This window comes from Silene latifolia, chromosome Y (assembly GCF_048544455.1).
Source record: "Silene latifolia isolate original U9 population chromosome Y, ASM4854445v1, whole genome shotgun sequence".
NCBI classification, from domain to species: domain Eukaryota; kingdom Viridiplantae; phylum Streptophyta; class Magnoliopsida; order Caryophyllales; family Caryophyllaceae; genus Silene; species Silene latifolia.
The window spans coordinates 4,701,342-4,725,106 of record NC_133538.1 but is presented as its reverse complement, the minus strand read 5'-3'; the positions used below and the strand labels follow the sequence as shown (position 1 = coordinate 4,725,106).

The following is a 23,765-nucleotide window of genomic DNA, read 5'->3' as shown; positions in this document are numbered from 1 at the left end:
TTGATCACAGTTTATTTCTCTTTATTCTTATTGCCCTATTCCTCTTGCCTTAATCTCAATTAGTTGATTAGAAAACAAAACAAAACATCCAATTGTTACCGTGACAGACTTAGATAGGAGGTAGATACAATAGCCTCCTTGTGGAGTACGATACCCGATTTACCACTACTATATTTATTAGTTGAGCCGGTTGGTTTATTTTTGATAGGGTTACGTCAGCCGTGTCAAATTTTGGCGTCGTTGCCGGGGAGGTAATTACCCTATTTATCTGCTTATTTTCGTTTGTCTCAGCCTCAGGGAATTTTTAATTCCTTGAGACAGTTCTTATTTATTTTCTCTAGTTTTGTTTATGTCCAGGTCTAACAGGTTAGAATTAGTACCAGCTGATCCTGAACCAGAGCGGACTTTTCGCTATAGACAGAGCTTGTTGAGAAAGAATCGTCAAAAGGAAGCCTTGAGTACTTTTGAACCTGATCTTGAACACTTTCTATTTGCAGAAGACCAGTCTTTTAAAGAAGATACTTATATTTCTGCAGCCAAATCTCTAAAGATGCCTAACATTACGAGCCATTCCGAGCCTACAGCTAACTCTATTCACAACGGTTTTAATCTTGCAACTGAAGATGGGAATACATTCGATATTCAACCATCATACATTAATTTGGTAGAAAAAAATCTATATCGTGGAGTAGCTGGTGAGGATCCGCGAAAGCACATGGAGGTCTTTACCGATTACTGTTCTACCATTCCCGCTACTAAGGGAGTGACACAAGACAAGATTAAGGAGGTTCTATTTCCTTTCTCTCTGACTGATGGAGCCGGAGAGTGGCTCACCAATCTTGATAGGACTGCAGCTGGGATTACCAACTGGGAGACTCTGGCCCTAGCCTTTTACAAAAGGTACTTTCCTCCGTAGAGAACTAATTAATTGAGGGGAAAGATTACAAGTTTCAAGCAAACTCCAGACGGGAACTTGTATGAGCGTGGGGACGGTTCAAAAAGCTGGTTCGGTCCGTCCCTCATCACAGTTTCAATCAGTGGTTTTTGTGCAACTAGTTCTATAATGGGTTGTATGATGAGCACCGGGCCATATTAGATGCTGCAGCCAACGACCGATTCCAGAAGAATATTGATGATGACAAAGGTTGGGGAATCATTGAAGAGATGACCACCCATTGTGCTGAATATAGGAACCCAAGAGGAGGCATTAGAACGGTTTCTAGTGTTGATAGTGCACTTGTGGCTCAGCTGGAAACCATGAATGCCAGATTTGATAAACTTGAGTTGTAGGCTACAGGGGATCAATAGACGGTTCACTTGTTGACTAGACAAGAGACCGTCTTATGTGAGAGATGTGGTGGTAATGTCGGTCACACTGCTGTGGATTGTCTAGCTGAGAAGGAGCAGGTTTTTGCCTTTCAACAATATAGGCAAGGGGGCTCCTATTATAACAATCAAGGTGGCGTCCATCCTAACCTGAGATGGACGAGTCAAAATGTTTTAAATCCGACACCTCCACCGCAACAACAGGCCTGTGTACCACCCCATAAAGCTCAACAAGGATTTCAAAAGCCTCCATCTTTCCCACCGCCGTAACAAGGTGCCTCTTCTAGTGGCATAAGTGATGTAGCTGAGCTGAAGTCAATGATACAATCATTGACCATTCAATTGCAGAAAAGTGACCAACAGAAAGATGCCTCTATTAAGCCACTTGAATCACAAATAGCTTAACTCGCTACCAATCAAGCTTTGAGGCAACCGGGTCATTTACCGTCACAACCTAACAAGAAACATCACGAGACGGTAAATTTGATAAATTTGAGGAGTGGTCTTTATTATGAGGGACCCAAAATGCCGACTGAAAATGATAAATCAGACCCGGAAGTTGAAGTTCCCGTGCAGAAACAGTCGTCATCTGACAAAATATTGCTGAATCCAAGAAAAGTACTCGATCGATTGATATCTGGAGGTCGATCGAGAGGAATTACTGTGGAAGTTGCTCGATCGAATGGTGATGTTGATCGATCGAGCACTGTTGAAAAGGGAGCTCTCGATCGAGTGAATGAAAGTACTCGATCGAGTGAAGTTGCTGAGAATGTTACTCGATCGAGAGGAATTGATACTCGATCGAGTAAACCTGACGCTGATTACGAGAATTCGTTGCCTAAAAGAAACGAAGTACTAGCTATTCCCATCACGTTCCCATTTCCGAGGCGATTGCAGAACAAAAAGGTCGATCAACAATTCGGTAAATTTGCTGAAATTTTGAAAAGCCTTCATGTCAATGTTCCCTTCGCCGAGTTGCTAACCCAGGTACCCTCTTATATGAAATTTATGAAAGAAATTTTAACACGTAAGAGGCACATTAATGATTATGAGACGGTGGCTTTAACCTTGGGACCCATTTAATATATAATGCATTATGTGATTTGGGGGCTAGTGTGAGTGTCTTACCGTTGTCTCTCGCTAAGAGACTCGGTTTGACCAAATTTCATTGTACTAATATGACTGTGCAGATGGCCGACCATACTTTATCACGGCCTTTAGGTGTCTTAGAGGACATACTTGTTAGGATCAGGAAATTCTTTATTCTTGTTGACTTTGTAGTCTTGGACATCACCGAAGACTCTTACACTCCTATTATTTTAGAACGACCATTCCTATTTACCGCTCGCGCAGTAATAGATGTCGGGGGGAAGACTCTAACCTTTCATGTAGGCGATGAAGAGTTAACTTTTTATCAGTCTAGCGTTCACAGGGCTCCTATGCAGGTCCAGCCTTACAACGCACTACCCTCTACTGACCCTGACCCGGATCCTCCAATAGATAGTATTAAATCATGCGCTATGATTTTAATACGTCCGCCTTAGACTGAGAGCAAAATGGAGGACCATTCTGTCATTTCTGTTGTTACAGGTATAGGCAGATTGGACATTGGAGATCCCGTTGATAAAGGTACAATGAAATTCAGGCTCACTGATGGGAATGATGCCAAAGAAGATGCCAAAGACAAAGGACGGAACAAAGAAAAGAAGAAGGTAAAGGCGTATGTGGACGCATATTACTCTTCTTCAACCAGTTCAAGTTCATGGAGATCAAAGAGGACGGTCCGCGATGCTGAAGGGACCTCCTCCAGTCAGAAGCCTTCTTTTGGGCTATTGAAGTGTTTTGGATGATGAAACAGGAAGCTATCCCAGTAAAAACATTTTGTAATTTCAAGTTTTGTTAGACATTTTAAATTGCGTTTAGACATTAGATTAGTTTTGTTAGTTTTAATAGCACAAAACCGAATATAGACTGCGTATTATGAATTTGGTATTTCTGCGGGATGTTTTTCTGTGTTTTTATGCAGGTTTGGGGAAGCTTTTCGACCTTTGGGATGCGTGCCAAGGAAAGAGGCCTCGATCGAATACTTTTTGTACTCGATCGAGCAGATTGCCCAGGTAAAGCTTTCGATCGAGTGGTTCATTATACTCGATCGAATGGTCAATTTTCAGGGGTTCTCGATTGAGTTGTCCTGTACTCGATCGAGCAACATGCTAAGGAAAAGTCCTCGATCGGACAACTTCACAGCCTTCGATCGAGTAGAATGCAGAGCAAGGTAGGAGATCTCGATCGAGCTTTTTCAAAGCTCATGATCGAGCGGAATGTCAAGGAAAGCTCTCGATCGAGTGGTTTCAAATCACTCGATCGAGTAATAACCGCTGATAATACACGATGGAGTATCATTCTTCCCTTATTCTAATTCATTTCTTCAACCCTTCTTCTTCCTTTTTGCGATAAACTCCATTAATCACCCTCATATAACCATTTTTATTCCCCTTTTTACCAAATTAATTACCCACATTCTTCCCTTTATAATCAATTAAATAAAATCCCATCATTTGCCCCTTGAAATTTCCCTTTAATTAAGGATTTTCGCGGGTTTTAGGGTTCGAAAAATCGAATTTTTTTTATTGATTTGTGCAATTTTTGTTGGTTTTAATTGATCTTTTGTATTGGGTAATCATCACAAGTAAGTTCTCTCCTCCTTTCCTTGATTTTTAATTGTGTTTTCATGCTTTGATTTGCAATTAGGGTTTCGAAAATTCAAAATTTGGGGGAAAATTCGATTTTGATCGACTATTTTTGATTTAGAACTTATCTTGTGATTGTTAGGATGGATAGTAGTACTGTTTCCACCACTTCTTCTGCTACTGTTCCGTCTACCTCTGAGACGGTGGTCCCTGCTACCACCACCGTCACCACCGCTACTATTACTGCCCCCGTTACTGCTGTTACTGTTACCACGGTCCCTTCGACCGTCACTGCTGCTGTCCCTACCCCGGTTCGCTGCCGACACTTCACTGGATCCTCTACCTAAGTTTCCATAGGTACGTTTCATTAACTCGCTTCATCGTACTCGATTTATGAATTTGATGGACTGTGAGTGTGTGACGTCACTTCTACACGTTTTTTGTGCCGACCTTCATTAAAAAAATTGGGGATTTTTGAACCCGTGGCTGAGTTATTAAACTGGACTGGGATGTCGGGTTTGACCTCTATGAGAGAGTTAACGTATGAACAAGTGACCTTAGAATTTTTTAGCTCTTTCACCTTTTCACCCGCTGCTTATAAGACTGACCCAAGGAGCACTTGTATTTCATTTAGACTGTTTAACTCGACCTTCACCTGGACCTTAGTTGAGTTTGGGAGGCGGTTGAGTTTGAGTAGTGACGGTCCTCAGGAGCCTCTTAGGAAGCTCCTGGCTTTAATTTGGCCCACACTTGCACAGAATCCCTTTGACTCGAGAGGTGTTGCTCACGTCCATCTTCCCCCAGCCCATTACTACCTACCTCTACTTGGCGAGATGATCTTTGGACGCCACGAGCCTAACAACGTTGAGCACTATATTTTAGTGGGTTACCAGAACATCGACTGCGGTAACCCTTTTATTCTTAACATTTATTACTTGACGGCTCAACATTTTAACGTTGTCGGGCAGAAGGTGAAAGGCCCGATTTCCTGTGGCGGGTTGGCGACCCACATCGCCCGTAACCTTTTCACCGACTTTCCCCACGGCCTTACACATGTACATAGGGACAATGCTATAGGGATATTCAGGCTATGTTTTGGTTAGCAAAGGACCAACGGACGTGGAAGAATTGTGGTTCCATGTCCGTGACCTTACCTTCACCCGACTTGCCCCATTTTTTACCCTTGATTTCTGTGTCAGGTAGGTTTCCTCCACCTCCACCTTCTTACCTCATTACTCTTGCTCCCCCCGCTTCTAATAAGCGGAATAGGCCTCCCACTGCTATTGGGGAGGCCGGTGAGGGGTCCACACCGACTGAGACACAGGCTAGGCAGACGTCCACATCCTCGTCCACGCCTACGCCTACCCCGACCCCTACACCTACACCCTATGTCCCTCAGCCAGTTTTGCAAGCTAATTTTGTTGCTCCTACTCCCTTTCTGGCGCCTGAGGTCATGGACCAAGGGCGTCATGACGCTTTGCTTCTTGAGATGTACAGTAGAGTGGCTCATATAGAGCGGGATCAGGCACTTGCCTTGTTCCCTCTATATGAGTACCACATGCGGAGAGGGCGTCCTGTTCCTGACGGTTGGCCACACCCTTCTTTCTACCGGTACCCGGCGGAGGGGTACCCACAACCGGAGAGTGAGGAGGACACTGCTGAGAGGGAGGAGAGGGTCAGAGCTGACTTCGCTGCTGAAGGTCGCTAGAGGAGGAGAGGAGAGGAGGAGAGTGACCCCAACTACACGGTGGTTGACGAGGAGGAGGAGGCTGACGAGTAGCTGCTGGTCTACTCACCTCCCCAGTTTTCTGGCTGGTTTGGGGAAGTTCGTATATATTGTGAGTATTCTGCTTTTCTTTCTTTTTCTTCTCCTTTTATTTCATTCATTTATTGGTTGTAATTTTCCCGTTCCCCCATTTATACTGCCGGTGTATGCTGGAGAACAACGAGGGCGTTGTCCGTTTTGGTTTGGGGAGGGTATTGCATCCTTTGAGTTTGTATTTGCATTTATTTTGCATTCACGTTTTTTGCATTTTTGCTTGCATTGTATTTTAATTTCAAAAAAAAGAAAAATAAAAAAATTTCAAAAATATCTCACGTTTATTTTTGCATTTAGGTCGAGTCGGAACGGTAAATTTCAGTGATGATATTGCACTATAATTTGTCATTTCACTTAAGCCTTGCAACAAACTGTCATTTTATTAGCTTTGCCCTTTGCATAATCTACGAGTTAATGTTAAAAATACAGCTGATCAAATAGACTTGACCTGATAAATTTGGCAACCTACTTAAAAATTTCTAAGCTTTAGAGCCGTATAACTGGTGTCATTTATGACAGTTCATATAGGAATTGAGAGTAGTATACTCCTTTCATAACATGTTCATTTATTGTCACGTGTATGAATTTTGATTACTTTTTGCCTACATATATTCGGGTTCGTGGTTGGTGTCACATGTAGGGAGGTGCTTACAATTTCCCTTTCTTTCATTTTTACCCATTTAGCTCCACATTAGCCAAAATTAGCCTTTTGACCATTAACTACATCCAAATTTAGCCTGCCTGTCAAGCTAGTTTAGTGTATGTTTTTGCGGTATATATTTTATTGATCATAGTTTGGTTCGTATTGTAACGTTTTGGAGTTGGTAGAAAAGAGAAAAAGGAAGATGTGTTGAAAAAAGAATTGAAAAATGAAAAAAAAAAAAAAATGGATAGGAAAATGAGAAAAGAAAAGAAAAAAAAGAAAAGAAAAACCGTGAAAAAGAATGAAAAAAAAGAAGTTTGATGAGACGATTTCACTCCTATGCTTTATTCATATCCTTGAGGAGTATTTGGTTTGTTTAGTGAGTTTTGTGCCAAAATGAAGGGCACTTGTGCTTAATTTTGAGATGGTTGAGAATCGGATATGTTTAGTATGGTTTCCTTAGGTAGCTAGCTTGACTATTGCCTCACTATCCTATAATTGTTTTGCCTTTTCTTTTCCCATCGCCTCTCTTTACCATAACTTTTGTAAGCCCTCGGCTGTGTCGGATCTTGTATGGTTGGAATGTGTGTATGGTATTTAGATTTGTCTATCATATTATTTGCATGCATGTCTATGTGGGTCGTAGTCTAGGTGAGTGACTATTTCTCTTCTTCTCTTACATTTATATACTTACCTTTTGCTTCATGAGAGAAGAGTGACCCGTGAGAGTCCATTTTTAAAGGACTTGCAAGGTCGACAATTCAGCTTATTTATAAACATCATACAACTCGTTTGCACTTGACTGTTGTGGCTATAAGTGTCAGTTTTGTTTGCATTAAATTGGTTTAGGTGGATAACTTATAGTTAGCTCTGAGTTTTCGTTTCCGTTCCATTAGTTTGCATTTAGTTTAATCGAGGACGAGTAAAGGTTCGGTTTGGGGAGATTTGATACGTGCATTTTATATAGTCCTTTTTGGCCTTTTTATGCACGCATTTCTATGTCATTTTCGTTGTTTTGTATTGCAAAATGCCCCGAATAGGCTACTTTGGTTTGGTTTGCCTTAATTGTATGAACGGACCCGAAAGTAGTGAAATCATGCCTTTTCTAGTCCCTTTAGCATGCATTTATGGAGATGGAAGGTTCTGAGTAGAAGTACTTGAATGTCTATAACCCCAAATTAGACACCCTAATTAGGTTATCAAAAATATTTATTTTATAAATTGTTGGATCTATGTAATATGCATGTTATATTTAAGCTATTTAAAAGAAAAAGATGAGGAAACAATTTCCTTACATTGAGAAATGGTAATATAGGGCACAACCAAGATCACCATCTTGGTTGTTCTTGCGCTATTCATATTGGTAAGATCATCCAAAAACCCAAATCTTCAAAGTAGAAGATCTCCTCTCTAATGGCACCCAAAAACTTACCCAAAACCTTACAAATATTAACTAGATATTATGTAAGATTACCCTTGATTATTATGTAAATATTAACTAACTCTTAGTAAATATTTAAGTTTAATTACTAACAATTAGTAATGAGGTTTTTCTATTTTTAGGATTTTAGAGAGATGAATACTCTTGAATTTTTCCACATACAAAAAGATGAAAAATAAATAATGCAATTATGTGGAAATGGGGAGTGTTGATTTTGTGTTTTTTATGCACCACCAGAATGTGGCATAGGATAGAGAAATGTTTAGGAAGATGCACCACTAATTAGATTAAAAGGCATGCACAAGTGTGTCATGGTTGTCTCTTGTGCACACTACCATATACACAAATAACACGGTCCATATTACCCATTTACAGGTCCATTTTGATTCCTATATTTATCTCACAAATACGTGTAATTTATATTTAAACATCGTATTATGTTTAAATGCTTCCCGATTAATTTCGTATAAAACACTCCTTAAATATACGTGTACAGCTACACATATATTTTACGTACCAATACTAATCACATTAGTCAATTAGTACTAATTTAACAATTAACCGTTTAATCATTAATTCCCGTCTCAATTAATTTATTATTCAATTATCGCATAATTAAATAACAATTTCCGCGCCTCGAGGTCACAACTCGATATCTCTGTAAATTAAATTAATCGACTACTTCTTAGTCAATTTATCAAGGGATTAACTAAACTGTATCTCATACAATTAATTAGCTTTCGTATTGGGGCTCATTCCTTTAGGTGTGACTGAAAGGGATCAGCTGAACACCGTCGTCTCACGACAGTAACGTCAAACACTGGTTGGCCAACCATTACCGATATACGTTGATCATCTAACAAGTATTGCCAATGAATATCCCATGCATATTCCTTAATGAGATTTTAATATGATCACGCACTATTGTGGAGGACAAATACTCCAACAATCTCCCACTTATCCGAGACAAGTTGTGCGATGATCATAACACACAATTGTGGATAACACCTTATCCCAACAATATACTGCTTGTACTATACAAGGGTGTGTTACCGATTCTCTTGTCCATTTTAATAACAATCTCCCACTCAATGCAAGGTGTCTCCAGGTCGCACTTGCACATGAACATATCGTGAGTGGTTTTCTCGATCGGGAGAGTGACTGCAAGATTGGAAAAATCTACCATAGATTACTTCCGAGCGTGGCCACGCATTTCCCAGTCACAACTCCTCGAGTGGCCTAGAGATGTATAAACCCAATGTGGGTGGACAATTCTTGATTGATCATAGATCCTAATTAGACTCTCTAATCAAAATTCAAATTATCTCATAATTTGTTTTAGTTGATCTATGCTAACATGCATGCAATATAAAAGCATATTAATATAAAAGATGAGGAAAATAGTTTTCCTTACATTGAAATATGGTAGTATTTAGGCACAACCTAGATCACCATCTTGGTTGTTCTTGAGCTATTTATCAATGGCAAGATCCTCCATAAACTCAAGCTTCCAAAGAGAAAGCCTCCTTGATGTATCACTTTTATATATACTTTTATAGCTCCTTTCATACCATTTTATATACCGTTTTCGTGTCTTTATATCATTTATATGCCTTATTTCAGTGAATTGTAGATACTGCCGCTACTTTATGTTTTAAAGCAGAAATGACGCATTACGAGGATAATCAAGCTAAGATGAGCATAGCGTAGATGGCATAGTGGAATACACGGAGCATGGCACGAAGAACGAGGTAGCATGAAGGCTAGAAGTGAAGAAACGAAGGAATCTTTCTGTGTAGCTGGTTCCTCGATCGAGTCCCTTGAGGCTCGATCGAGTAATCGTCCTCCATCGAGGTACCTCTCTAGCAGATTTATTTCCGGATTTTCCTAAAACAGTTATTTTGTATTATAAATTCTAAAGTCGTACAAGATTATTAGGTGATGCTTTTATTTTACTTAGAAAAGCTGAATACTCTCTCTAGCTTTAATCTTCCCTTGCTACGGTACTAATCTTTCTTCAACAATTAATAATTCAAGTTTATGTTAAATCAATTATTGTTCTTATTTCATGTTTTCAATCATGTCTTCAATTATTATTATTTTTGTTATTGCTTTAGTCACGAGTAGCTAAATCCCTCATCTAGGATGAAGGGGATCTAGGTTAATTAGAAAGGGGAAATTGATAAATTGCTAGAAAAATCATATAAGTTGTCGTTTGATTATTGTTCTTATTCTAGTTAATTAACTTAGGCCTGAGTTGTTAATTAGTGTAGCGAATTAATCATTTTACCGACCGGGTTATAATTAATATAGGCTGCGATAATCAAATAGATTGTATCTAATTATAGCGACCGCATGTTAGAATCGATCTAAAGGGCATAAATAGAATCGACCGATCTTGTGACCTTAGATAACTTGATAGATCTAGCAATTGATTAAGAGATCCCATATAATTGACCTAGTGAACCGGAAATCCTAGACTTTTAATATCATTGTTTTAAATCCTTTTAATTACTCGCAATTAGTTGGTTAGATAACAAACAAAACAAACCCCCAAGAAAACGGTTACCTTTAGACAATTTAAATATTTACAGACTGACTATTACCGCCTCCCTGTGGATTCGATACCCGTCTTACCACTAGCTATTCTTGTTAGTTTTGAGATAGTTTTATTTTGATTTGGTGATACGACTTTAGCCTTATCAAATTTGGCGTCGTTGCCGGGGAGGCAACAATTGTTTAGTTTTTCTTTATTTATTTTGTCTCTTTGTCTCAGGGAACCTATTTCCTTGAGACCGTTCTCACACTTTTCTTGTTAGTTCCGTGTATACCCAGGTCGAATAGGTCCAAGGTTATTCCTTTTGATCCTGAACCAGAAAAGACTTTTCGCTACAGACGGAAATTTAATCAAGAAGTGGGTCAAGTATAAGACTTGAGTATACTTGACGTCGAGACGGCGAGCTCAACACAGTCGGGCGATCAGTCCTACGAAGAGGATGACATTCCCGAGACTGAGATTCCAGTTGAAACTCCTATTCCTGAGACTACCATCATGCCTACTCTATCCAGTTACTCCGAGCCAACCTTAGCTTCTATCCCACAAGGATTTAAGCTCCCCACTACTGACAATGGAACTTTTGAAATTCGGCCATCTTACATCAATTTGGTGGAACAAAACTTATTTGGAGGGGCAGCTGCTGAGGATCCTGCGACACATATGGAGAGATTTGTCACTTATTGCTGTTCTATTCCTTTAACAGCTGGAGTGACACAAGATCAGATAAAGCAGATGCTTTTTCCTTTCTCTCTGAAAGATGGAGCTGCTGTGTGGTTGAGAGACTTGGATATGGAGGGTGAAGGAATTACAGACTGGAATACCTTAGCTCTTGCTTTCTACAAGAGGTACTTCCCGCCTCAGAAGACTAATGCACTAAGAAGTCAAATTACTAGTTTCAAGCAAGGAGCTACTGAAGATTGGAATGAAGCTTGGATTCGCTTCAAACGTTGGTCCGATCAGTTCCCCATCATGGTTTCCCTAAGCGGTTTCATTGCAACCAGTTTTATAACGGGTTGTATGACGATCATCGTGCCCTTTTGGATTCTTCTGCTAATGGGAGGTTTCAGGACAACACCAATGATGATACCGCGTGGAAGTTAATTGATCAGATTGCCAGGTATGGAAATCCTAAGGGGAGCACGCGAGGAACCGGTGTTGATAGTGCTCTTGCGGCAGAGTTGGAGACTATTTCTGCTCAGATTGTTTGAGCACATTGGAGCAGGTTAATGCCTTTCAGGCATACAGACAAGGTGCACAAGGTACACATTTCTCCAACTTTTATAATGAAAGAACGAAGGAGCATCCATTCCTTTAATGGTCTAGTCACAATGTGCAAAACCCACATCAGCTGTAACCATAGAAGAATACTTATGTCCCTCCCAACAATCGTGGTAATCAACCACAAGGGGGATCTCAAAGGCAAAATCAAGGAGGCCATCAGTTAAACAATAAATATCAACAGCCTCCTCAACAAGCTCCGAACAATGAGATGGCAGAGTTGCGTAATCTTTTGCAACAAACTTTGTCAATGCAGCAGAAGCAGACGGCTCAAATTTCTGAGCTGATTGCCCACAATAAGATGCTAGATAACCAGGTGGCTCAGATGGCACTTCAAAATCCATCAAAACAGGTCGGGGGTCTTCTTCCTCAAGGTAAACAAGCTCACGAACAAGCCAATGTTATTCAGCTGAGGAGCAGTACCACATATGCAAATCCCGACCTACAAAGCCTTGATAATGATGTGCCCACTGCTGATGATGAGGTACCTTTCATGCATCCCAAGGGATTTGGTAATTTGGAGCTGAGTGATAATGAGAAAGAACCTGACGAAGTTGAAACACGAGCTTACGATAAAAGCAAAAAGAAAGACAAAGCTGAACCTGCTGAGGTTCCTCGATCGAGTCAGCCCAGGCTCGATCGAGGAACCAGTGTGCTCGATCGAGTTAAGTCAGGGCTCGATCGAGGCACCACCTTGACAGACGACAGTGTTTTAAAACTTGATTCTAAGGTTAAGCAAGCCGAGCCCATTACTATTGCACTACCTTTTACTCATCGGCAACAAAAATCCAAGCTAGACAAGCATTTCGGTAAGTTTATGGAGGTCGTGATGAATCTACGGGTAAGTGTTCCCTTTACTAAATTAATTACTCAAGTGCCGGCTTATGCAAAGTTCATGAAGGAGATTTTGACAAGGAAGAGATCCTTTGATGCGGTGGAAACTATTGCTTACACTCAGAAGTACAGTGCCATGTTGCCAATCAATTCACCACCTAAATTAAAGGACCCAGGAAGTTTTTCTATCCCTTGTCATATTGGTCATCTTGCTATTAGTAAAGCTCTTTGTGATTTAGGAGCTAGCGTCAGCGTTATGCCTTATTCTATTTGTAAGAAGCTAAATATGGGTCAGTTGATGGTTACTAATATGACACTACAAATGGCCGATAGATCTGTTAAACACCCACTGGGGGTGTTGGAGGATGTTCCCGTTCGTATTGGAAAAATTTTCATCCCCGTTGATTTCGTTGTCTTGGACATGGCTGAGGACAACCAAATCCCAATCATTTTAGGCAGACCGTTCCTACACACTGCGGGGGCAGTTATAGATGTTAGGCAAGGGAGATTGACTCTAGTTGTGGGGGATGATACGATTGTCTTTAACTTGGAAAAAGCATTACAACATCCCATGATAGAAGAGACTTATCATAGTATAGATGTTGTTGATTTTACTATTGATGAGTGTGTTCCTATGTGTTTGGACAGGGATCCTCTAGAGATTGCCCTGGTTACGGATTCAGCTGATCAGACGGGTTCATGGAGTCCAGAAGTTCATCGAATTGAGAGGCTTCTAACTGGAGAGGAATGCCCCCATCAAAAGGTATATAGTTTGGGTACCTCACCTAAGGTAACTGAGGTAAAGAAAAGAGGTACATAAATTACTTGATGCTGGTATTATCTTCTCTGTATCTGATTCTAAATGGGTCAGTCCTGTCCAAGTTGTACCTAAGAAGGGAGGTACTACAGTAGTAAAGAATGATAAGAATGAGTTGATTGCTACTAGACTTGTTACAGGGTGGAGGATGTGTATTGACTATAGGAAGTTCAACACTACTACTAAGAAAGACCACTTCCCACTTCCTTACATTGACCAAATGTTAGAACGATTAGCACGTCATAGTTATTTCTGTTACCTAGATGGCTATTCCGGTTTCTTGCAGATACCCATTCATCCTGACGATCAGGAAAAGACCACTTTCACATGTCCATATGGTGTATTTGCTTACAGGAGGATGCCCTTTGGTTTATGTAACACTCCTGCTACTTTTCAGCGTTGCATGATGGCCATATTTTCTGATTACATAGAGTCTATCATGGAAGTCTTTATGGATGATTTCGGTGTGTATGGTACTGATTTTGATGTTTGTTTGAGAAACTTGACTAAAGTTTTGCAGCGCTGTGAGGAGAGCAACCTTGTTCTCAACTGGGAGAAGTGCCACTTCATGTTTATCGAAGGGGTGGTACTCGGTCACTTGGTGTCAGGTAAGGGTATTCAAGTGGACAAAGCTAAGGTTGAGGTACTTGAGAAACTCCCATACCCGGTTAATGTTAAAAGTGTGCGTAGTTTTCTTGTTCATCCAAGGTTCTATCGCCGCTTTATTAAGGATTTCTCTAAAATTGCCCAACCTCTAACTCGGCTACTTCATAAAGATACACCTTTTGTGTTTACTGATGAGTGTGTTAAGTCCTTTGACAGGATTAAACAAGTTCTTATCTCAGCTCCCATAATCCGATCTCCGGATTGGAGCCTTCCTTTTGAGATTATGCGCGACACCAGTGACTATGCAGTTGGAGCTGTTTTGGGGCAGCGAAAAGATAAGGTGTTACATGCCATTTACTATGCAATTAAGACTCTTGATGATGCGCAGATCAACTATGCTACTACGGAGAAGGAGCTTCTTGCAGTTGTCTATTCTTTAGAAAAATTTAGAGCTTATCTTGTTGGTTCTAAAGTTATTGTTCACACTGACCATGCAGCTTTAAAGTATATTTTAACCAAACAAGAGGCTAAGCCATGACTTATTAGATGGATTTTATTGTTACAAGAATTTGGTTTAGAAATTCGTGATAAGTCTGGTGCTGAGAATGTTGTTGTAGATCATTTGTCTAGGCCGAGATTTGCAGGAAGAGAGATTTTGCCCATTGATGACTCTTTTCCAGATGACCAACTTCTAGCTGTAGCTGCAAATACTCCATGGTTTGCAGATTATGCCAATTACTTGGTAGTAGGTACGCTTCCTCTTGATTTATCCTATCAGCAGAAGAAGAGATTTTTGCATGATGTGAAGCGGTATTTCTGGGACGATCCATATCTGCTCCGGGAGTGTGCAGACGGTATCTACAGATGATGTATTCCAGAGGGTGAGAAAATTATCTTTCCACGGTTTGGAGTGCCTCGCGCGGTGATTAGTGATGGAGGAAAGCATTTCAACGAGCGTCATCTTAATTCTCTCTTGAAGAAATATGGTGTTACACACCATAGAGGATTGGCTTATCATCCTCAAACCAGTGGACAAGTGAAGGTTTCTAACAGAGAACTGAAACAGATCTTAGAGAAGGTAGTAAGCAAGAACAACAGAAAGGATTGGAGTCGGAAGCTAGATGACACATTGTGGGCTTACCGTACTGCATTCAAAACACCGATTGGAGCATCACCCTACCGTCTAGTCTATGGCAAATCTTGTCATTTACCTGTGGAGCTTGAGTACAAGGCCATGTCAGCTATAAAGGAGCAGAATATGGATCCCTCACTGGCGGGTGAAAAACGATTGATGCAGTTGAATGAGCTCGATGAATTTCGACTGCATACCTATGATAGTGCTCAAGTGTACAAGGAGCGAACGAAGAAGTGGCATGACAAGCATATCTTGGAAAGGGAATTTCATGTTGGTGAGAAAGTTCTCTTATTTAACTCTCGTTTGAGTATGTTTCCAGGTAAGCTGAGGAGTAGATGGTCTGGACCGCTCACTGTTGCTGATATGAACAAATTTGGGTCAGTTACACTCCAAACTGACAAAGGAGAGACCTTCAAAGTGAATGGGCAACGATTGAAATTCTACTATGAAGGAGCTCGTGTTGGGGTAATAGAGGCCCTTGACCTCTTTACCATTGATTCTTCTTGCTGATGAAGAATTACGGTCGTATGGATCGCAAAATCAGCGCTACCGAGAGGCAAACTGGATATTGTAATATATTATTTTGTAAATTAGGATTTAAATTTAATTATTGCATTTACATTTAAGTTTTCCTTGAATTTTGAGAGATGAGAGGAGGGAATTTCATATGTTTTCGACGTATTTTGTGCAGGATTCGACGGAATTTGAAGTTAGGAATCATAACGAAAGACAAAGCAAGTAGCAGGTTCCTCAATCGAGTCAGCCTAGGCTCGATCGTGGCACCAACGTGCTCGATCGAGTGCACCCAGGGCTCGATCGAGGCTCCAAGTGGACAATTAAAATCAAGTTAGAACGAAAGTTGTATGGTGAGGATTTTAGTTCCTCGATCGAGTCAGCCCAGGCTCGATCGAGGCACTACTCTGGACCCGGTTCCGTGTTTTAGACCGGGCGGTTTACTACTTTAATTGTTTATAATATTTCCAATCCCTTTCTTAAACTCCGTCACTTTTATTGCTTATTTCGACTGCCATATTCCTCTTTCTCTCTTAAATCAACATCATTCATCATCAAATCTTACATAAAACTTGTGTTTGCTTATTAAGTGATTACATCAATCTATTGTGTTTATTTTTGCAATTTCATTGCTCTATTTGCTAAGGTAAGTCCCGATTTGCTGTCTAATTGTTTCGAAAAATCTGAAATTTCTTGCTTAAATCTTGAGTTTATTTCTTTGAATCTTCCATTGCTCATATACAATTGCTATTTCCTTGCTTTTTAGCCCTTTATTTGTTGAATTAAATGCCTAATTTGCTAATTTGGGAATTAGGTTTCTTCAAAATCCGGGTTGAATTTATGCATTAAATTAGTTAGAAATTGTGTTATTATGCTTGGAATCTTCACTATTTGATATATAATCATGATCCCCTAGCTTTTTGGATGGTTTAATTGTGATTTTGGGTCTTAAAAATCGATTTTTCGACCCATATTTGCCAAAAAACGGGACTGTTTTTGCTTCTTGGTTGGGGTATGATTGTATACTTGTCTATATTGCAGATAATGTTGTCTACTAGGCAAGGAAACAAGAGGACATGGGAGAGAAGCGCTCCTGTTCGTCAACCGGAGGTGATACCGGAGGTGGTGGAGTCTTCTGAGGAGGAGGATTTATCACCATTTGACGATTATCCTTTTGTTGAGTTCCGTGACAAGGAACAACGGGATAGGTTCGAGTTTTTGATGACTAAGTCCATGAGTGCCACTAGGTGTGTGGATCGGAAAATATTGCGAACCTTGAAGATTGATGACATTATGTTGGGTATGTTTGTTGAGATTGGTTTACAGGGTCTTTTTCTACTACACGAGTTATCTTATCCTGCCTTGACCCTTGAGTTTTTGAGCTCATATGCTTACTTCCCTAATGACCATCTTATTCGGTTTAGATTGCTTAATGTAGAACGGTCCTTGACTTTTGACCGTCTTTCTGAAATTTTGGGGATTGATAAGCATACGGATGGGGATTTATATAATTGTAGTGGGATGTCTGCAGTCCGATATTTCCCTTTGTTTACTGGCTATGCGGATGTAGATGTTACTAGTATGTCTTTGTTGGATGTTCAACATGTTTGTCTTCGACTTTTTCTACGGTTTTTGAGCTACTTGCTTTACGGGAGGCACGACAAGAGCAAGGCCTCTTCCTTAGAGGTCTTGATTCTAGCCAGTTACTTGAACCCATTTCAGGAGAGGACCTTTCAGTTTTCTCCCCCTGCTCTTATTTGCCAAGCTTTTGATCGTATGATTGGGAAACATGGTGATTTAGACTATGGTGCCCTCATTACTAAGATTGCTCGGGTTTTATGTGATTTTGAGGGGGATGACCCCTATGAGCCTATGGATGACCATGAGCCCTTAGCTGATGACGACCACCTGCGTTATGATATCTTCTATATTGACATTAGGAACGGGAATGCTCATTATTGGAAGGTCCGGGGTCATTCTTATATGCTTTTGCCTTGTGACCATTTGCCGGCTGTGGATTCTCTTGAGAAGAGTACAGCCAGGGTGGAACCCCCACCTGTCACTTATTTGATTTCCGAGGATCTTCTGGTTACTTTTCCTAGCTCTAGCACAACTACTACCACTGGCGGGTGTCGGAGACGTCGTCAGCCTGCCACCCACTTACCTGGTTCTTACCAGCCCACTCCTCCTCCTCCACCTCCTACAGCATATCCTACCCAGGGTTATCACTTTGACCCAGTCCTTGCGAGAGAGGTGAGGATTCATCAGGGCATTAACACCGCATTGACTGAGCGGCGTATGTGGGAGCAGATGGAGGCTATGACTCTTGCTGCAGGGGGACAGTACACGGGCACTTCTCCTAGCTACTACACCACACCTGGTGATGATAGCCATGTCTTCCACCTTTTTGGAGTGACTCCTGCTGAGTTTGGACAGTTTAGTACTGATTATGGTGCTTTGGGTCGTCCTTTCTACACTCCATCCGTCCCCATCACCCTACTACTGTCTTTCCCGAGGATGTGGGTGTTCCTCTTTCACGGCGTGGCGGTTTGGTGGGTTTGGAGCTTCTACCTGCCTGCAGCAGACTTTTTCCAGGAGGTGGTGTGGTAGACGAGTGGTCGTTCTAGAGGCCGTGGTACCCACATCGACCCCGAGCTGCGGCTATGTATGCTGAGATTGATGACTTCGATAAAGCTAACCTTGATTATGATGATGGAGCTCAGTAGTGCCAGCTGGTCACTACATCCCTCACTTTCCAATTTGGTTTGGGGAGGCTTTTGAAAGACAAATGTGGTATTTTCTTTCCTGTTTTTATTTTATTGCATTTCTTATTTTTCCTCTTCCCTTTGTTAGTTGTGTCCCATAGGTTGCTGGATTTCTGTGTGATTGCTATGTTGTAGGCGTCACAATGAGGACACTATGACATTTAGGTTTGGGGGAGGGTATTTATGTCTGTTGTGTGTTTATTTTATTGTTGTGTGAAAAAAAAATCCAAAAAAATTGAAAAATATAAAATACAAAAACATGTTTTATTTATTTTTAGTCGAGTCTTGGTGAATTGTTTAGCAATGATGATAATTTGCTTTGTCTTTGCATTTGAATCCCATCTAGTTGTCCATGTACATTGTTTTGACCCGTTATCTATGATAAACAAAGCTCTTTACTCAAGTCTTGACCGTCACAATATGCCTTATGCCGAGTAAATTTGAGTTTATTTTGTTGGTAAACCACTTAAATTTCTGAGGTCTTTAGAGCTATCTAGGCCGGGAACATTAATAAACCGGTCTCATTGTTATTTAGGCTGAATAGTGTGGTCTCCTTGTGGAATATGTAATATCAAACTGTATAAGTGTGACATTAGTTTCTTAGCTTTTGTGCGTTCATATGATTGAGTACATGAGGAAAGGCGGTTCTTATTGTTCAAATATGCCATACATTACCCAGTTTTTGTTACCCCGTTTGAACCATGTAGCCTTTTTATATCTTATTTCTTAGCTACATTCTAGAATTTGTCTACCTTTTTCGGGACAGTCGCAGTTGCTTGAGTCTTTGTTGTTATAGCTGCTTTGGTTGGGTTGAGACTTTTATTGTCATGTGGGTAGTAGCTATCTTTTTGTAGCAATTGTGTGACCTCCTATGTTGAAACAAAAGAAAAGTGTTATGAAGCATTGAAAAAGAAAAAAAAAAGAAGAAAAAAAAGAGAGAAAAAGACGAAAAAAAATCGAAAAAAGCAAAAAAGAAAGAAAATAAAAGAAAAGAAAAATTCTTGCTTCATCAAGTTTTGTTATGAGGTCATGAGTGGTAATTACTGGAGTCTAATGCATATTTGGAGAGTCTTTTCATTCTCTCATATGTTGTCAAAGTTGAGATGATTTCTCCAGTTGGATGATTATATTATATACTATTAGATTTGGTTAGTCGTTTAGCGCTGCGACTACCGTCTGAGCCTCACATACCCATACGTGCTTTTGCACAAGCTACTTCTATACCCATGCCACTTTACCACCATTCTGTCCTTGATACATGTACTTAGTCTGTATTGTGAATGCGCACTAGTTGGAGAATCTTCTATCACATTAGATTGTATGCATGTTTCATAAGTTGAGTGAGTGTCTCTATTCTTTCTATCTTACATAAATCTCACCCCTTAAGAGTGCATGAGTGAAACCGTGAGAATCCAACAAAATTATCTTGCAAGGTTGAAAAGGCTTTGGCTAAGTCTCGGTATCATGTCACATCTTGAGTAAGAGTTGCGTAAATCTGTTAGCCGTGCCTTTGAATTTATTTTATTGGCACAATTTTTGGTCATTACTTTGTTATAGATGTGGATAGCTGGGATTTCTATGTGCCTAGACATTTGCTCTGAGTTATTCATTCACCATTTGTTTGTTTGTCCTTTGTTTGGTTTGATTACTTTGCTTGAGGACAAGCAAAGGTTTGGTTTGGGGGAGTGTGAAGTATCACTTTTATATATACTTTTATAGCTCCTTTCATACCATTTTATATACCGTTTTCGTGTCTTTATATCGTTTATATGCTTTATTTCAGTGAATTATCGATACTGCCGCTACTTTATGTTTTAATGCAGAAATGACGCATTACGAGGATAATCAAGCTAAAATGAGCATAGCGGAGATGTCATATTGGAATACACGGACCATGGCTCGAAGAACGAGGTAGCATGAAGGCTAGAAGTGAAGAAACGAAGGAATCTTTCTGTGTAGCTGGTTCCTCGATCGAGTCCCCCGAGGCTCGATCGAGTCACCTCAGGCTCGATCGAGGAACCTCTCTGGCAGCTTTATTTCCGGATTTTCCTAAAACAGTTATTTTGTATTATAAATTCTAAACTCGTACGGGATTATTAGGTGATGCTTTTATTTTGCTTAGAACGGCTGAATACTCTCTCTAGCTTTAATCTTTCCTTGCTACGGTACTAATCTTTCTTCAACAATTAATCATTCAAGTTTATGTTAATCAATTATTGTTCTTATTTCATGTTTTCAATCATGTCTTCAATTATTATTATTGTTGTTATTGCTTTAGTCATGAGTAGTTAAATCCCTTATCTAGGATGAAGGGGATCTAGGTTAATTAGAAAGGGGAAATTGATTAATTGCTAGAAAAATCATATAAGTTGTCGTTTGATTATTGTTCTTATTCTAGTTAATTAACTTAGGCCTGAGTTGTTAATTAGTGTAGCGAATTAATCCTTTCACCGATCGGGTTATAATTAATATAGGCTGTGATAATCAAATAGATTGTATCTAATTTTAGCGACCGCATGTTAGAATCGATCTAAATGGCATAAATAGAATCAACCGACCTTGTGACCTTAGATAACTTGATAGATCTAGCAATTGATTAAGAGATCCCATATAATTGACCTAGTGAACCGGAAATTCTAGAATTTTAATATCATTGTTTTAAAACCTTTTAATTACTCGCAATTAGTTGGTTAGATAACAAACAAAACAAACCCCCAAGAAAACGGTTACTTTAGACAAGTTAAATATTTACAGATTGACTATTACCGCCTCCCTGTGGATTCGATACCTGTCTTATCACTAGCTATTCTTGTTAGTTTTGAGATAGTTTTATTTTGATTTGGTGATACGACTTTAGCCTTATCACTCCTCTCAAATTGCACCCAAGAACAAAACCCAAATTCCTAACAAATATTAACTAGATATTATGCTAGAAATACCCTTGATTGTATGTAAAATATTATTAACATTCTTAGTAATGATTTTTGTTTACTAACTGTTAGTAATTTCATGTGTTTTAAAGAGATGTAAGAAGTGTTTTACACTTTCTATCACATGCAACATGTTCAAGTGTAAGAAAAATTAACAAAAGAATAGGTGTAAAAGGAGGGGGAGGCCGGCACATGTAGAGGGAGGTGGAGTGTGTTTTTTGTCTTACTTTTATATGCCCAATGGAGCATACATTTGATAAGAACAAAAATATTATGGGAAGTAAAATTTGTGTAAGTGGAATGATTATGACCACAGCAACACTCAATCCCACTTACAAGATTTCCATGACCCATTTACGGGTTCATATTGGTTCTTATATTTGTCGCACAAATACGTGTAAATTTTATTTAAACATCGTTTTATGTTTAAATGCTTGCCAATTAATTTTGTCTAAAACACTCCGTAAATATACGTGTACAGCTACACATATATTTTACGTACCAATACTAATCACATTAGTCAATTAGTACTAATTTAACAATTAACTACTTAATCATTAATTCCCGTCTCAATTAATTTATTATTTAATTATCGTATAATTAAATAATAATTTCCGCGCCTCGAGTTCATAACTCAATATCTCTCTTAATTAATTAATCAACTAACTCTTAGTCAATTTATCAAGGGACTAATTAAACTGTATCTCATACAATTAATTAGTTTCCGTGCTGGGGTTTGTTCCATTAGGTGTATTTGAAAGAAAGGGTCACTAAACACCATTGTCTCACGACGATAAAGAACGTCAAACCCTAGTTGGCCAACCGTTACCGATATACATTGATCAGCTGACTAGTATTACCAATGAATATCCCATGCATATTTCTTAATGAGATTTAATAATATTATCACGCACTATTGTGGAGGACAAAACTCCAACAATCTCCCACTTGTCCGAGACAAGTTGTGCGATGATTATAACACAAAATTGTGGATAACTCCTTATCCCAACATTATCCTGCTTGTACTCTACAACGGCGTGTTACCGATTCTCTTGTCCATTTTAACAACAATCTCCCAGTCAATGCAAGCTGTCTTTCAGGTCACACTTGCACATCAACATATCGTGAGTGATTTTCTCGATCGGGAGTGTGACTGAAAGACCGGAACAATCTACCATAGATTACTTTCGAGCGTGACCATGCATTTCCCAGTCACAACTCCTCGAGTGGCCTAGAGATGTTTAAACCCAACGTGGGTGGACAATTCCTATCTGCCCTATCTTTCCTTTTGCACAATACAGATCACCATGACCCAGTAGATGTCCTTTGGCCTCCTTTCACGGCACGACCTAGGACAAAAACCAAAATCACTCGGAAACGACACTTGCTCAGATAATAGTCTCCAGCTTAAAGAATCGACTCATAGGAATATCATAGAAGTCCCTGCCATTACCAGGTTTCTGTAATAGATCTAAGGGACTCTATAAATGTCACTGCCCGGCAAAGTGTCCCACAGTCAGCCTATGTAAACGACTAGTCATCCTTATGACCTTATGGTGTTGAACCTACCATCAATCGTCTTAAAATCTAGTCACTCTGAGACGTCACCTCATTAAGTGACTAGGGGCTAATACAATGTTCATCCTACTCACTTGAATTGGGGTTCAACATTGTCTCCAACACCAATTCGGATAAACAAGGTATTCATGTTTTCAGTCAAACTGAATAAATGAGTTCTTAAAGAGACTCAAACAATGAATGCGATTATGACTTACGTAAATATTAATACTCTATTCAATATTTACATAACGATCTTTAGAAATTAAGGTATATTCCTCAATCACATTGAGATGACATAACCATCAGGTCTACCTCATGCCAACGGCTTTGTTTAGAGGATTAGCAACAGTTGCATCACTCTAATTTCCATTGCTATTTTCCTTTGTTCTATGTAATCTTTTCATCACATAGAACCTTTCTGAGTACATGCCTAAACAAGTTTTTAGACTCTGGTTCTAAAGCCATTCAAACACTCCCACTATTTTCACAGTCTCTCGGGAGACGATATTCGGCTAACAGAACTACTCTAGTTCCATTAAATTCCGGATATCAACTATCTATTTTACAACATCGGATGTTGTAATGTACTTAGCTTTCGTTCATGATTTATACGTATAACACTTATACATACACATCCTTCATATGACATCTTTTATGTATGACTCCTCATACATATCTGCTTTATACATGTATAACTTCTTATACACATATATATAACTTCTTATACATATTATTCTTTATGCACATAGCACTTTTACATGCTAACCATTCCATAACTCCTTATGCATAAATCCTCTCAAGTACTCAAGGATGCTCTTGATTATCATTTCCTAGTGACACTCACTAGGAAA

The 23,765-nt window shown here is 39.6% G+C and overlaps 1 non-coding gene across 1 annotated transcript; it reads right to left on the bottom strand.

Moving 5' to 3' along the window:
• Positions 1-11,346: 11,346 nt before the first annotated feature.
• On the bottom strand, positions 11,347-11,452 carry LOC141636059 (small nucleolar RNA R71). Its single transcript, XR_012540698.1, has one exon. It is a non-coding gene; the product is annotated as a small nucleolar RNA R71 (small nucleolar RNA).
• Positions 11,453-23,765: the final 12,313 nt, after the last annotated feature.